At 32.8% G+C, this 15,000-nt stretch overlaps 1 pseudogene; it reads left to right on the forward strand.

Moving 5' to 3' along the window:
- Nucleotides 1-13,160, forward strand: part of LOC113076334 (suppression of tumorigenicity 18 protein-like) — a 34,581-nt pseudogene extending 21,421 nt beyond the window's left edge.
- The last annotated feature ends 1,840 nt before the right edge of the window (nt 13,161-15,000 follow it).

Here is a 15,000-nt window from a genome sequence, read left to right on the forward strand (position 1 = left end):
TCTTGTCTTTTCGTGTAATTGATTGTAAAAATACAGTGTAGAAAGCCATTTGTATATAAACTGAATATTAACATTAAATATGTGTGTGTAATTGAATGATAAATACACATTTGTAATAATATTGCATATTAATATTACATTCAGTATATGTATAATACCTTTTGAAAACTGCCTTCTACATAGATGTGGGTTTGTATTTCCTCTCTTCATAATATGATCAGTGATGCTCTCTCCCTCCCTCTCTCTCTCTCTCTCTCTCTCTCTCTCTCTCTCAGTTCCTCTTTTTCTGAGTACTAACTATTCCCACCATTTCCAGCCGCACAGTTCCCCTGTTTTCTGGGTTCTGGTGGTCGTATGATCATGGCCGGAGACAACAGCCCCAGTCGCCATAAAGCCCAAAGCAACGCCCTCCAGTCCAACATGGCATCCGCAGCCATCCTCAACCTCTCCACCCGTTGCCGAGACAACAGCGAGGCCCCGCCCCCCAGCCGGCCCCTGGCATCATCCACAAAGGTAATCAAATTAGAGCACTCAGAAAAAGGTATTTAATGTGGTCATTCTGAAACAACTGTGATTTGTGTATGAAAAAGAGGAGTAACATCAAAAGACACTTTTTGGCACGGAGAACTGTGTAGCCTCTGGTGGCACAACAACAAGAGAGTGGGAGCTTTTTTCTTTTACCCACACTGGCCCTAAAGCTTTAATGTACACAAAGGAGAATTTGTGTAATCACATCAAAAAGAGTTGGGAGGAATACAATCACAGCTTCCTTCTCTATGACAATTATAAGGCTTTTTGTAAAACATGTGGCCGTGCATTTAAATTCACTAATGGTAATGTTCGGTCTTTCTCTTGTTTGCAGGAGAGAGCTTTTTTTTTTTTTTTTTCAAGTGCAGATGGTCGAAGACATTTTGCTAAGTAATATATTATCCTAGATAAGCTCACACAGATCCTTTGGCGTTGATCTCTAACAGCAGACGATCTATGAGAAGTTGGATTAAATCAATTGGTTGGGGGATTAATAGACATCACTCTTTTATTTCAATTAAATAAGGAAAGTCTACACAGGGCTTCAGATCATGTATGTTACAGTGTGAAAATGGATATGTGATGTTATGATTAAAAGTTGTGTTCTTTCATTTAAGCCTTGTTTTTAATAGAGCTATTATAATCATAAATATGACGTTCTCTGGCTTTATGCATTCATGAAACTGTACAACTATATTATTAAAAATAAGCACTTGACATTTAATGCAATTTAAATGCATAATAAAATTTAATTTCAAAATACATATTTAAAACAATACAGGATCCTAATGCTGAGTATTCTAGTAATAATTAAAAAAATAACATACTGATCCATTTAGTTTGATACCTACGAATTATTTTTTATATATCCAGCCTCTTTTTTAATAGAAAAACAAACTGTTGATACACATATATTAATAATAATAATAATAATAATAATAATAATAATAATAATAAAGAACTATTAAAAATGAATTAAAAAGCATGCTGGAATCATGGCCCCTTTTCCAGCCAAAACTGGCAAAGTGGCAAAAAAGAGAGCGATTAAATATAAATATGATATTAAAAATAAAAGTCTTCTGGGTTTATGCAAACATTTTTTATTTTAAAAACTGTTAATAAAATAATTGACATAGAATATATATATAATGTGATTTAACATAATCTGAATTAATAATGTGAATAATAATAATTTGTACATAATTAAAACAACAAAAAATAATAAAAAGCATGCTGGAGTCATGGCCTAGTGATTAGTGCATATGGGCAAAGCAAGTTCGAATCCTGCATGCAATATTTTCTGTATTATTTCTTGTTTTCTCTCCAAAAAAATGGAAATGTGCCAATAAATTGTGCTATAATATATATATATTATTTTTATTTATTTTTTTTTACTATGAAAAACTATATATTATATGTATATTTTATGTATATTATTGTTAAATATATATATATATGTATAAATAATGTCATTTATGTGATTTAACTAACTTTCTTACATTACGCAAAAATAATAAAAACAGCAATCCAGGATCCTAATACTGAAGATTTCAGTCAAATTTAGAAACATCCAGGCAACATTGGCGGCTTCAATCAAATCAGGTCTTCCTCTTAGACACGGAGAGTTAAAACTGAGAAAAACTCACAGAAGTATGGCGTGAAATGCTTCACACACCTACACAGCACACAGGCCGCTCGTAGTCCCGGCACTCAGTGGGCAGAGAGCAGGTATACTGTACAAACTGAGCCAATGAATAAAACAGTGTTAGTCGATCTGTCATCTGCTGATGTCTGCGTCGAAATGTCTTTATGCATGTTAAGTATCTCGATTTCCCTGTTTGTGCCAAGTCGCTTGTTTTTTTGGTGTGGGAGAAAGATGTCACCTCACTTGTTTCTAAGGCTGGAGAGAATCTCATCAGACGAGAAAAACTCACATCCTGCACAGGGATGAACTCGATAGGTGTGCAGTCGGTCGCTTCTAGTTGGTTTGAGAGAGAGTCATGTTTGGTTTGCAATCTGAATTATCACGATTAGTTCCCTATAAACTCTCCTTTGTTTGCTACTGTGTGGAATAATTGGTGCGTCACATTTTAAGCAGTTAACGAGTTGCAGAAAAACTTAAAAGTCATGATATTAATCATCTGAAAATAAGATGGTGTAATTAGTGATAGGCAATTATAAATCGCGATAAATCACATCCAAAATAAAAGTTTTTATGTACATAATATATGTGTGTGTACTGTGTATATTTATTTTGTATATATAAAGACACACACATATAGAATATATTTTGAAAAATGTACATGTATATATTTATATTGTTTATAATATATATAAATGTATGTTAAATATAAACAATATATTTTTCTTAAATATATACATGCATGAGTATTTCTGTATATATATATATATATATATATATATATATATATATATATATATATATATATATATATTTTTTTTTTTTTTTTTTTTTATTATTATTATTATTTTTTTTTTTTTGTAAAATAAAAATAGGTCTGCAATGCAAAAATTGTAAGTTTGACTGGTTAGAAAAGTAAAAGTGCACCACATTGCAACAAACCACATGTTTTGAGGAACCATTTATGTTTGTAACACAAATATGGTTGGATGAGTTGTGCACAAAATTGTAATATTCATAATTCATTAATATTGGCTCCGAAAACAAGTTCAAAACTATTGGAAAAGTGCTCTTGGGTACAAACAAGACGTTCTATGTTTCTTTATCATTCAGGACTCGCTGATAGAGGTAGACGAGAATGGAACGCTGGATTTAAGTATGAAGAAGAAGAGAGAAAAGGCGAGGGACTCTCCCATGATGCCTGCATTAGGAGATGCTCTTTTCACCCCACCTGAACCTTCTCTAGCCAAAGCAGGGGGTCTCCAGATCTCCCCGGCCATCTACCGCGTCCTCTACGAACAGGACGCCTGGGACACGCCGCTGAACTACAGCAAAACACCTGCACAACAAGACAAAGAGGTGAGACAGAGGCAGTTTACAATAGCGTTCAGCGATTCGGGTCACCGTAGCTGCATTTATTCGATAAAACTACAGTAGAAACAGAAAAATTCTTCAATTTGAAAACAAATTGAATATAATTTGTAATTAGTGCTTTCAAATGATTAATCGCGATTAATCGCATCAAAAATGAAAGTTTTGGTTTACAAAATATATATATGTGTGTGTGTGTGTGTGTACTGTGTATATTTATTTATTGTATATATAAATACACACACATGCATGCATGTATATATTTAAGAAAAATATGTTGTATTTGTATATAAAAAAAAATCATTTATATATATATATAAATTGTAGTCTAAATATTTTCTAAATATATACTTTACTTACTATACATAATAAATATGCAAATATATAATTTATATAATTAATGTAAAATATATTTTACATAAGCAAAAACGTTATTTTGGATGCGATTAATCGCAATTAATTGTTTGAAACTATTTAAAATGTAATTTCTTCCTGTGATGCGCAGCTGAATTTTCAGCATCATTACTTCAGTCTTCAGCATCACATGATCCTTCAGAAAACATTCTGGGCCGGGATTCCCAAAAGGTTTGTAAGCCTAAGAAGTTCGTAAAAACGATCGTACGACTGATCTTAATATTACGGTCTGTTTCCCAAAAGCATCGTAACTTAAGTAGCACTTGAAAATCATCGTAGATCTACGAGTGCTCTGGAGTAATCGTATAGCCCTAAGTGCATCGTAAGAAGACAGATTTATGCGATCACCTGCAGGACAGTCGGCAGATTACACCTTTAACTTGATTCAAGTGCAATGTGATTATAATATAAGGATTTGGTTGTGCTTTATTGTACACTTTGTGACTCATTTTCTTATTTTTGTTTTATTAATTTATAAATGAAATCATTAAAAAGGGCAGAAATATAGAAATACACATTTAAATTAAATGACTAAACAAAAAAAAACAATGAAAAAAAAACAATGAAATAAGTAATGTAGGAAATGTTTCAAAGACTGGGGGAAAAAAATATGTCAATGACTTGCTGAAGAGCACGAAAACCAGCTACTGTATGTATTTGATCCGAAATAACGTCTCACTGTGTATAAATAAATTAATTTAAATCATTTTATGCATTTAGCAGACGCTTTTATCCAAAGAGACTTACAGTGCATTGAGGCTAACATTTTTTACCTAACATAATATTTAAATATATAAAGTATATTATATATTATTATTTAAAGTATAATATTGTAGACTATAATATTGTATTGTGTTATAGTTATTATATCCAAGTTGTCTGTTTGGAACGCAGCATTAGGTTAACGTTAATAAACGATAGTGTACTACAATTAAGAGCCATTCTATAACGTGAAATTTCAGCACTTGATAAATGGACAGCGACTCCTAAGAAACACTTAAAGCACAGCTACATGCGACTGTGTTAATTGCATTGTTGGGAAACGCACGTGAAACAATAACGAACGATCACAAAATTACTCGTAGAAAACGCTCTTAATCTCAAGATCAATCGTTTTCGGGAAACCCGGCCCTGATATGCTGATTTGCTGCTCAAGAAACATTTGTTATTATTATTGTTCAATATTATTATTACAGAAAAGCTGCTTTATATCTTTTTATGATTCTTTGATAAATAAATTATTTGGGAATATAAATATTTTGAAACATCATAAAATATCTCTATTGTCAGTTTCGATCAGTTTAATGCATCCTTGTTGACATTAAAAAAAACTAACTTGAACTGTAGTATGCAAAACTCTAATAAAATTGAGTGTCTAATTATAATAATGTCCTGAGGAAAGACATTCTGTGTCTGAATGCTCTTTGACTGTTGAACGCTGCAATAGGAACATATTCAACTTAAAACCCTTATGTTTCTATTTCTTCATCTAAACTATCTGGTTCAGTCAGCCATGTCTTTAGGCGCACTGTCTCTTGCGATGTGCTGCTATGACACTAAAGTTTAAAAGAAATCGCAGAAGAATGTTCCTGAAAAGCCGACAATTTTTCATTCTCTTTAGAGTCAAAGAACAAACCCAGACAGTTGTAGGTTTGTCTGGTTCTCCCTCTGACATCTGGTGCTCAAAGATACTTACCTTATAAACAAAGTAAGTAAATCCAAAGGTTTTATGCCTATCATAAATACCACGAGGGATTATATTGGAGTTTAAATGGATATATGTTTTACTAAGTATACTTAAGCAGCATCAGACCTCTTTCAGACTATTAGTGCACGTGTGCTCACAGAACGCCGTTGCATCTTTTCTTGAAAAAATTGTATGATTTTTTGACCACCTGTCCCTTTTCTTGTAGATGGATCAACTGGAGAAGGTGTCTCTCGAGGATAAAGTGTACAATGGAGATGCAAACATGGCAAAAAACAAGATGCTGATAAGAGACAACAAGAAAGATCTAATGAGGTAATAATATTATTTGAACCACTGTTTTGGGGTTTCTGGGTCACACGTGAGCATGATAAAGGCCCTGTTAATAATAGATCAAGAATCATAGGCTGTGTGCATCTGGTCATCAAACTGCTCTTCTTCTCTTTGCAGTTGTCCGACACCAGGCTGTGATGGTAGTGGTCATGTGACAGGAAATTATGCATCACATAGAAGGTAAAAAGCCTTGCCTATTTTTCACAATCTTTATTTTTCAAGCAGCAAAATAACTTGGAAAAAAATATACATAATAATTTTATTATTATTTTTTTTTGTAGTGTATCCGGTTGCCCATTGGCTGACAAGACCCTGAAATCACTAATGGCTGCTAATTCTCAAGAGCTCAAGTAAGAGTCAGCTAAAGTTTCAATCCAATAAAATAAGAAATTAATTTAAAATTGCAAATAATTCATGTTTAGAACTAATGTAAATATATGTATTTTATAAATTATTATACCGGTAGTAACTACAATTGTACTATAATTATAAATATGTATTATTATTGTTGTTACTGTTGTTATTGTCATTGTTTGTGTGTATAATGCATTTTATTAATATTGTATTTAATAATTAATATTGAATAAATACTAACAGTAACTATTAATATTTATATATTAAATATTAATATTTAATAAATTATTATGATGTACATATTCTAGTTGTATTATTTTTTTATATTAAAAAATAAAAATGTGTAAATATGAATTATTTATTTATTATTATTATATCTATTAAAACTGTTTATGTACATATAAATATATACAAATGTTATGTGTGTGTGATCATTATTTAATTTAATTATTTAATATGATATAATGAATATATATATATATATATAATTTTTTTTCTGTTTTTCTTACATCATATTAATTTATATCATTGACACTAATTTCTATTTCTTTTAAAGATGTCCAACTCCTGGCTGTGACGGTTCAGGTCATGTGACAGGAAACTACGCCTCTCATAGGAGGTGAGCCTCATTAGACAGGACATCTCTATTCAATGAAAGATGACAATGTAGTGACAGTTTTGGATGTTTCTGCATGTCAAAAATGGTCATGCTTTTCATAACAACACAATGTCTCATTTTTAAACCAGTGCGTTCTAGTTCTGGATCTTACACTTTAATAGATTTTAGACATCAGGCAACACAAAGGCACTCAATGGGTTAAATCATTTGCATTTAACACCGGGTAATTGCCAAAGAGTAAATACTTTGTGGCATTTCACGGCTGTTGAGGTAATGACCCCTGTTCAATGGCAACACGACAGGTGTCAAAGCTTGTAAACGCAGCGGCCGTATCTTTCCCACACACACGTCTGCACGCTTGAACTTCTGAAAGGTTCGTCACATATGTCATGTTCCTTCCCAGTCTGTCAGGGTGCCCTCGTGCCAGGAAAGGAACCTTGAAGCTCACGCCAAGCAAAGAGGACAAAGAAGAGCCAGAGATGAAGTAAGACACCACCAGAACAATGACATCCAAATGTTTGCTGTTTTTATTTCGACTGAGCAGAAAGGTTTTACTTTACACTTTAATGCATCATCAATTGACACAAAATGTCTTGTTTATTTGATTCAATAAAATTTTTCATCTAGAATGCACTTTCCATATATGGAGTACACTTAAGGTGACACTTTTTTACTAAAGCATTAGAGGCACAAGCTTTTAGGTGAGAACTATTTGGTAGGTTTAAAATCTATTATAAAATAAAAATGTACCTAGTATGAAATGTAGCTAGGTTTAAATGTATCAAATGATTGAAACATAACCATAAAATATTAATTGTGAATATGTGTAAAAATGTTCAATTATTCACAGAGAGTCTAATTTTTTTTTGTGGTGAAAATTATTTGATAATTAACTATTACAAAATTAATTTCAAATTAAACTGAATTAAACTAATAGGTTTAAATGCATCAAATGTCTATATCTTTATAAAAAATGGTGCTTTGTTAATATCTAAAACTGTTAGACATATTTTACATGAAAAACATTATTTCACTGTATCCCACAATTTTTCTCACAAAATTAATGGGTTTAAAAATTAAAAAAGTTTAAATTTGTTGGGAAAAAAGGACAATATATGTACTATAAAATCATTTAAAATCAAAATAAAATTTTATATAAAGTGTGCATATAATTATTTATTTTTTTACATCAAAACAACCTGTACAACTAGCCTTTAAAACAATTATTTTCACAATAAAACACATATAACATAAATGTTGTTTTAGGGAATACTGTATGCCAGAAAGCAAACAGATGAAAATCATTATAGAAATCCTTTTCTTTTTTATTATTATAAAAACAGCAGGACAGTTTATGTTTGTATCACTGCATTTCCTTAAAGAAAAAAGAACATTCAAAAATATCATCCTTTTTCCTCGTTTTTACGTAAGATCTAATTTAATTGCAATTAACCCTGCAGTTTGTTTTGTAAAAACATAATTCTATGGAGGAAAAAAAAATTAATTGAATTGATTCCAGCCTTAAATCCGAAGTCTAACCCAGAGTGACAGGGCTTTCCTACTTTTGCATCTGGGCTAGTATTTCATTTTTAATTACTAATGCAAAGACGAGAGCTTAGGAATCAGACGGTAGCAGGTCGGCACACACTAAAGGAGGAACAGAGAGGCAGAGAAACGGAAAGTACATCTGTAATATCGCTAGATTATTGTAAATTGGCGGCCATATGGTCCATCTCTGTTGTCCCGGAGTCAGGAACACCATTCCCGGAGCCGGACGCAATGGCCAGTGTTGAGTCGTAATGTTGTCTTGTTTTAGTCAGTGTATTAGAGCCAAAACTGCCATAACAACCTTTCCAACACAGGCCCGCAGACAAGCTATTTGTACAATCCCAGATAACCTCTCACCTTTTCCAATATGGGCTATCAGGGAAAGGGTCAGCCACCTCCAAATCATGTGCTTTTTCCCCCCTGTGGAGGACGCGCAACAATTATCTGCAATTTATGTCATTCCATTACTGACCTAGGGGGAAAGTGAGCAGCAAAATAAATTGGCCAACTCCTCACCACTCTAGTCTTCAACTTGGTAGGGCTTATGTTTTCCATCGGCGGCACGTTAACCTCCCTGCCCGTAATTATTTACTGGAGTGCGTTTCAGACGAAGTCCGCCTGTGCCGATAGAATTATTCCTTCCCTTTTTTCTGCTTTGAATACATTTTTAATCAGCATTTCACAGGATTAATCTCCTTAATGGTATTTGAAAAGTCTTCCAACTCGGCAAATTGGGGGTGGGGGTGTTTACGGACTCGCGAAATGACAAACGCGCCTCTGCGGCGGTGTGGACCCTCGGAAGTTTTAGCCATCAAATTATCAAGCGAATGTATACAGGCTCGTTTGTGTTTGCGGTGTAAGCTCTGAAACTAGTTCAGTCTCAAATAAGAGATTATCTTTGGCAATCACTGTTACTCTGCTGAGTTTAGGACAACAAAAGGGGGCTGTGCGGGGGGTTTCATTTAAGCAGGTCGAGGGGTCGGGTCACATCTGTGTGGGTTTTGGCATGCTGACCCAGAAATCTGTACCAAACAACCTTTGTGATGCAAATTATGACCTGGTTCCCCCAACGAGTATTGTTTTAATATTGCTGATATAGTGTTATAGGTATTTGATTTTTTTATTTGATTTTTTTTACATTTTCAGTTTTTATTTAATTTTAGTTGTTAAAAGTTTATATATATATATATACACACACACACACACACACACACACACACACACACACACACACACACACACACACACACACACACATATATATATATATATATATATATATATATATATATATATATAACAAAAACTACTAAAAATTTGACAAACCCACAACAAAAACACTAAAATTTCAACCAACATTAAATTAAAGTCATAAAGTTTTAGTGATTTTTTTTGTCATTTTCCGTAGTCATTACATGCATACACATCGTATGCCTTTATAGATTTTTATTCCTTTTTATTCATTTTATAACTAGATTAAAATAGTTGCCGGGAAGCTACCTGAATTCAAACATTTTTATACATTTTATTTTATTTCAGTTGATGTTTATTTTATTTCAAGTTAAAAAAAAATTATGTTTTATTTTATTTCCATATTTAGATACATAAAAGCTATAATAACATTAAAGTTGACAATTCTGAAATCTGTATATGTGCACCTCATAAATTAGGTCTAAAAAAGTTCTCTAGTAATATAACTGTTTTAATTATTAACTGATAAATATATTTTTATTCTATTTTATAAACATTTTGCTGTATCACACATTTTTCTCATAAAATGAATAGGAAAAACGATATTTTCTTCGATCTCCTGATGTTGATGATGTTTCACTGATCAGTTATTGGGGGGAAAAAAATCTTAATTTATGTACATTGAAAATATCTTTACCAAGATGCACATAATCTTCAGTGAAATCCATTGTTAATGCGATGGTAAGTATATATTTCCTTTCTCGTGCACCAGGTGCCCAGTGGCAGGCTGTGACGGTCAGGGCCATGTGTCGGGTAAATACACGTCTCATCGCAGCGCAGGAAGTTGCCCCATCGCCACCAAGCGGCAGAAGGAGAGCTCTGTGAACGGATCGGCCTTCTCCTGGAAGCTCTGTAAACAGGAGCTTCCTCACTGCCCTCTGCCCGGCTGCAACGGCTTGGGTCACGCCAACAACGTCTTTGTCACACACAGGAGGTGAGGAAACTATACCATCACCCGAACTTCACTTCTGATGTTAAACCTAGTATCTACTGTATACTGAGACCTCTTGACCCAACCTGAACATACACACTGTGAACTTTGAGTTGTTATATATGTTTGTACATATATTTTACCTTAAATAACATTATATTGAAATGTGATTTACATTCAATTCTATTCTATTCTATATAATTCTATTTTATATAATATTCTAAATAAACACTATACATTATTTAAATGTTTCAGATAAATATACAAAACGAATATTAAATTACATTAATATATACATGTTTACTTCAGAAATAAGATAAAAAATAATGCATTTTTGTCTGTAATTATACACACACACACACACACACACACACACAATACAGAACTCATTATATTATTATAATACTTCCAATACATTTCCAGTATTATTACTATTATTTCCAATCAAGCTTACATGTGTGGTTTATTAATGTTATTTCTTTCACATAACATACAAAATGAATATTAAAATATGCAAAAATAAACCGCTTGACTTTAGAAATAAGTAAAAATAGCAGTATTCATTATGCAAAATATGAATTTTCTTCTGAAATTTCAAATTTATTCATTTTTGATCACCATTACAGTATCCAATAATGTTATTATTTGTAAATGTAAACATTCTGTGAATGCTTATACTTATTATCTGTAACTAGATATATATAAAAATAAAAAAAGATAAAAAATTGCTAGTATTGATTTGTAGATTTTGTGTTTTGTCCCTTGACAGTTTGTCAGGATGTCCACTAAACGCTCAGAGTATCAAGAAGAAACTCTCCGATGAAGAGATGATGACCATCAAACTCAAAACCAGCAGCGGTGAGTAATTCAAGAGCTTATAAGAGAAAAGAGCTTCATAAGTTTGCAGCAGCTTTCTCAAGATGAACATGGCCTGGCTTGTCTTCTGTCAATCAGGTATCGAAAACAGTGAAGACATGCAGCACTTGGATCACGAAATAAAGGAGCTAAATGAATCCAATCTGAAGATAGAAGCAGACATGATGCAGCTCCAGACTCAGGTAGATAACATGATATGCATTCATTTGACCTTCTTACACGCTGAGCATTGTGGGTAATGTAGTTTCAGAGCTGAAGTGTTTCCCTGTTTTCAAACAGATTTCATCCATGGAGTGCAACCTGAAAACTATCGAGGAGGAGAATAAAATAATCGAGCAGCACAACGACAGTCTGTTGAAGGAGTTAGCGCATCTGAGTCAAGCACTTATCAACAGTCTGACAGATATCCAGCTGCCGCAAATGGTGAGACTGACACACACTCTGATGAACATGTAAAACACAACCTGATCTCTCTCAGCACGTACCATTAAACCGTTTTTGATCACCGCATAAGGTCCCTTACAAAAAACTATACCGTTTCCAGTTTTCAGGTAACATAATCATTTAAAAATACGGCAATGCACTACTTCTAAGGTTTCTGCAGGTTTATGAAGGCTGAGTTAAGACTTTTTAAATATTTGTTGAAGACGAAGTAAATAAAATGATAGTTTTCTTACCTTACTGATATATATTTGTAATAGCTTAAAGAATAAAATCACTTATATTTGTTACATTTCTCAAAAAACAAGACTTCAGCTATCTTCACATGTATATGTAACGAGACAGTATGCATTTATTCATTTATTCAGTGCAGTGCATGCAACATTACATTTTATTTAAACTTCCGATTAAGACCTTTTTAAGGCCTTTATTTGTGTAATATTAATTAACCACATTAAGTACAATGAACTAACAATATCAAATAATTCTAAAGCAGTTCATTTCAAAATGTACAAAATTTCAAGATGATAGCAATAAAGTTATTTGATAAACACTGTATTAAATGCTCATTGTTATTGTTAGTTAATGCATTAACTAAAATCATATTTAATATGGCCAAATCCAATTGAATCAATTAGATTATAGCATTTCTATCAGCTATAAATATTTCCTTGAGGAACCTTTGATATTTTACAGTGTATTTTTGAACAAAGTATCATAAAATGGTGGTAACTTTTATATTAATCATTATTACAAGACAATTTAATAGCCACATGAGGAATTAATTTAATATGATTTTACTGTAGCAACAACAATTGTGGTATTTTAAGGTAAACCACAGTTTTAAATTGTGCACGTTTGTAAGGAATGAATGCATTTACTGAATGTGTTCTTTAATGTGTTTCAGGGTCCAATAAATGAACAGAACTTCGAAGCGTACGTGAACACGTTGACGGATATGTACAACAATTCAGAGCATGAGTATTCGCGCCGAATGCCAAAGCCTTACTGGACAGCATCAGACAGGCCATCAAGGGCATTCACGTATAAGGCCAAACTCTCTCACAAGTGTTTGATTGTCTGCCGAGGGCTGGCTTTATCATCTGTGCAAGATATGTCTCGTTTAAAACAACAACAACAACTCCATTCCATGACAATTCACTGCACTGAAAATGACCAGCCTGATTTTTACAGCTCAATGTCCTTTTAGTGAGATTTTTGACCTCCTTTTGCACTTATTTATTTCTTATGGTGTTGCTTGACTTTCCTCCGTATTGTTCTTTTGTGTGTTATTATATTATTGCTACCTATTATCTTTATTCATCGGTACTATTTATCTCACAGTAATCTTATTTATTGATTTATTTATTGCTGCAACTCCAAAATGGAAAAAGGCCAATCTTACATATTGTGAATTTTAATTTTGCATTTGTTGTACAATAACTGGGAGTTTTAGTCGTTCAAAAGTTATCACGATGACTTGTTCTTCATCAACAGATGTCAAATGTGAGAACAGTCCACTTGCGCCACCTGTAGGTGAGCAGCTGGTATTGGTCTATTAGAGCTGTACTGTATCCAAACCTGACATGTAGTTAGTGTACACCACTGAAATGACATCATTTGTTGACAAGAGAGCAAAAAGAATAATATTGATCTGATTAACTCTCCAAACGACTGTACACCGACTGTACAGTGAGCAAAAATCAAATCATCCACACACACACACACACAACTTATTTCCGTTTCTGTTCATCATGAACTGCCTTTGGTGTGCACATCCGTGTGTGCATATATGTTGCCTAATGTAAATGAGTACATGGAACATGCTATGTTTTGTGGTAGAGCAGTATTACGTGAATGGTGATTCATTTTATTCTGCAGTATATTTATTTTCCGAATGAAAAGCCTCTAAACTCTGTTTACCTACTGTTTATACGCCATTTTAAGTATGTGACGATATTCTTGTAAAAAAAAAAAAGGTGTTTTATGATCAGGCAAAATACGTTTTTTATTCTTTTCTGTGAGACTGAACTCCTCAACCTTCGGCTTCTTATGCGCGACAAACGGTGGGCTCTCAAATAAGTTTTATGAATGATATTTTCTCAAAGCACTTCATGTCTTCAAGCCACCAAAATCTAAAAATTGACAATTTACAGCAAGAGAACGGCAACAGAGAGTAATCTTTCCATTTTGACTGGATCTGTACCGCTTGATTTTGTGTTTTAATGCACGGCCGAGGTCACCTTAGTGCTGTTACGATCACAAACGGCCTCGTCACAGCACTTTTTAAGCTTTCTCTAACACTAAACATACCCTTTTGCACTTTTATTCTGTTATTTAGTGTTTATTTTGAGCGGGTCACAAATGTGTGATCGGTGCAGGTTAATAAGCACAGTGAAGGAGTTTAACCTTAGTTTTACCTTGTCCATTGGTAATGTCAAAAATTGTGTTTTTGCAGGTCATTCAGATGGAATAAAACACTATCATCCGACCAAACGTGCATAACGAAATTGTATTCTCAATAAAACTGAATGTTTTTTTTTTTATTATTATCCTAAATTACTGTATGATTCATGATACATTTTCTTTCAATTATTTGTAAATCCTAATTTTAATTTATAAACCACAGATTGTTTGCTCAGGAAGTTTTGTGAGGAATATTTATTTTTTCCTTTTTGTATTTGATGTTTTGTAATGTGATATGAATTTTTGTGTAAAAGAAAAACATAGTATAATACACAGTACTGTAAATGATTTAGTTTGGTTTTGTTTTTAAATTATTATTATAATTTCTTTCCGTTTGAGTAGTTTGTATATCAGGATTTCCTTACACTTTTAAAATTTCATAAGCAGTACTGCGCTGTGTTGTACAGTTTGTGTATGGTAGAAATAAACTATTGAAATGATCTGCATAGCATTTATTGTACAGTTGCTCATATTAGAGTCTTATAAAAAATTATATAATTTCATATTAAAGCTCATATACA

The sequence above is a fragment of the Carassius auratus genome, unplaced genomic scaffold, assembly GCF_003368295.1.
Source record: "Carassius auratus strain Wakin unplaced genomic scaffold, ASM336829v1 scaf_tig00019982, whole genome shotgun sequence".
In the NCBI taxonomy this organism is placed as follows: domain Eukaryota; kingdom Metazoa; phylum Chordata; class Actinopteri; order Cypriniformes; family Cyprinidae; genus Carassius; species Carassius auratus.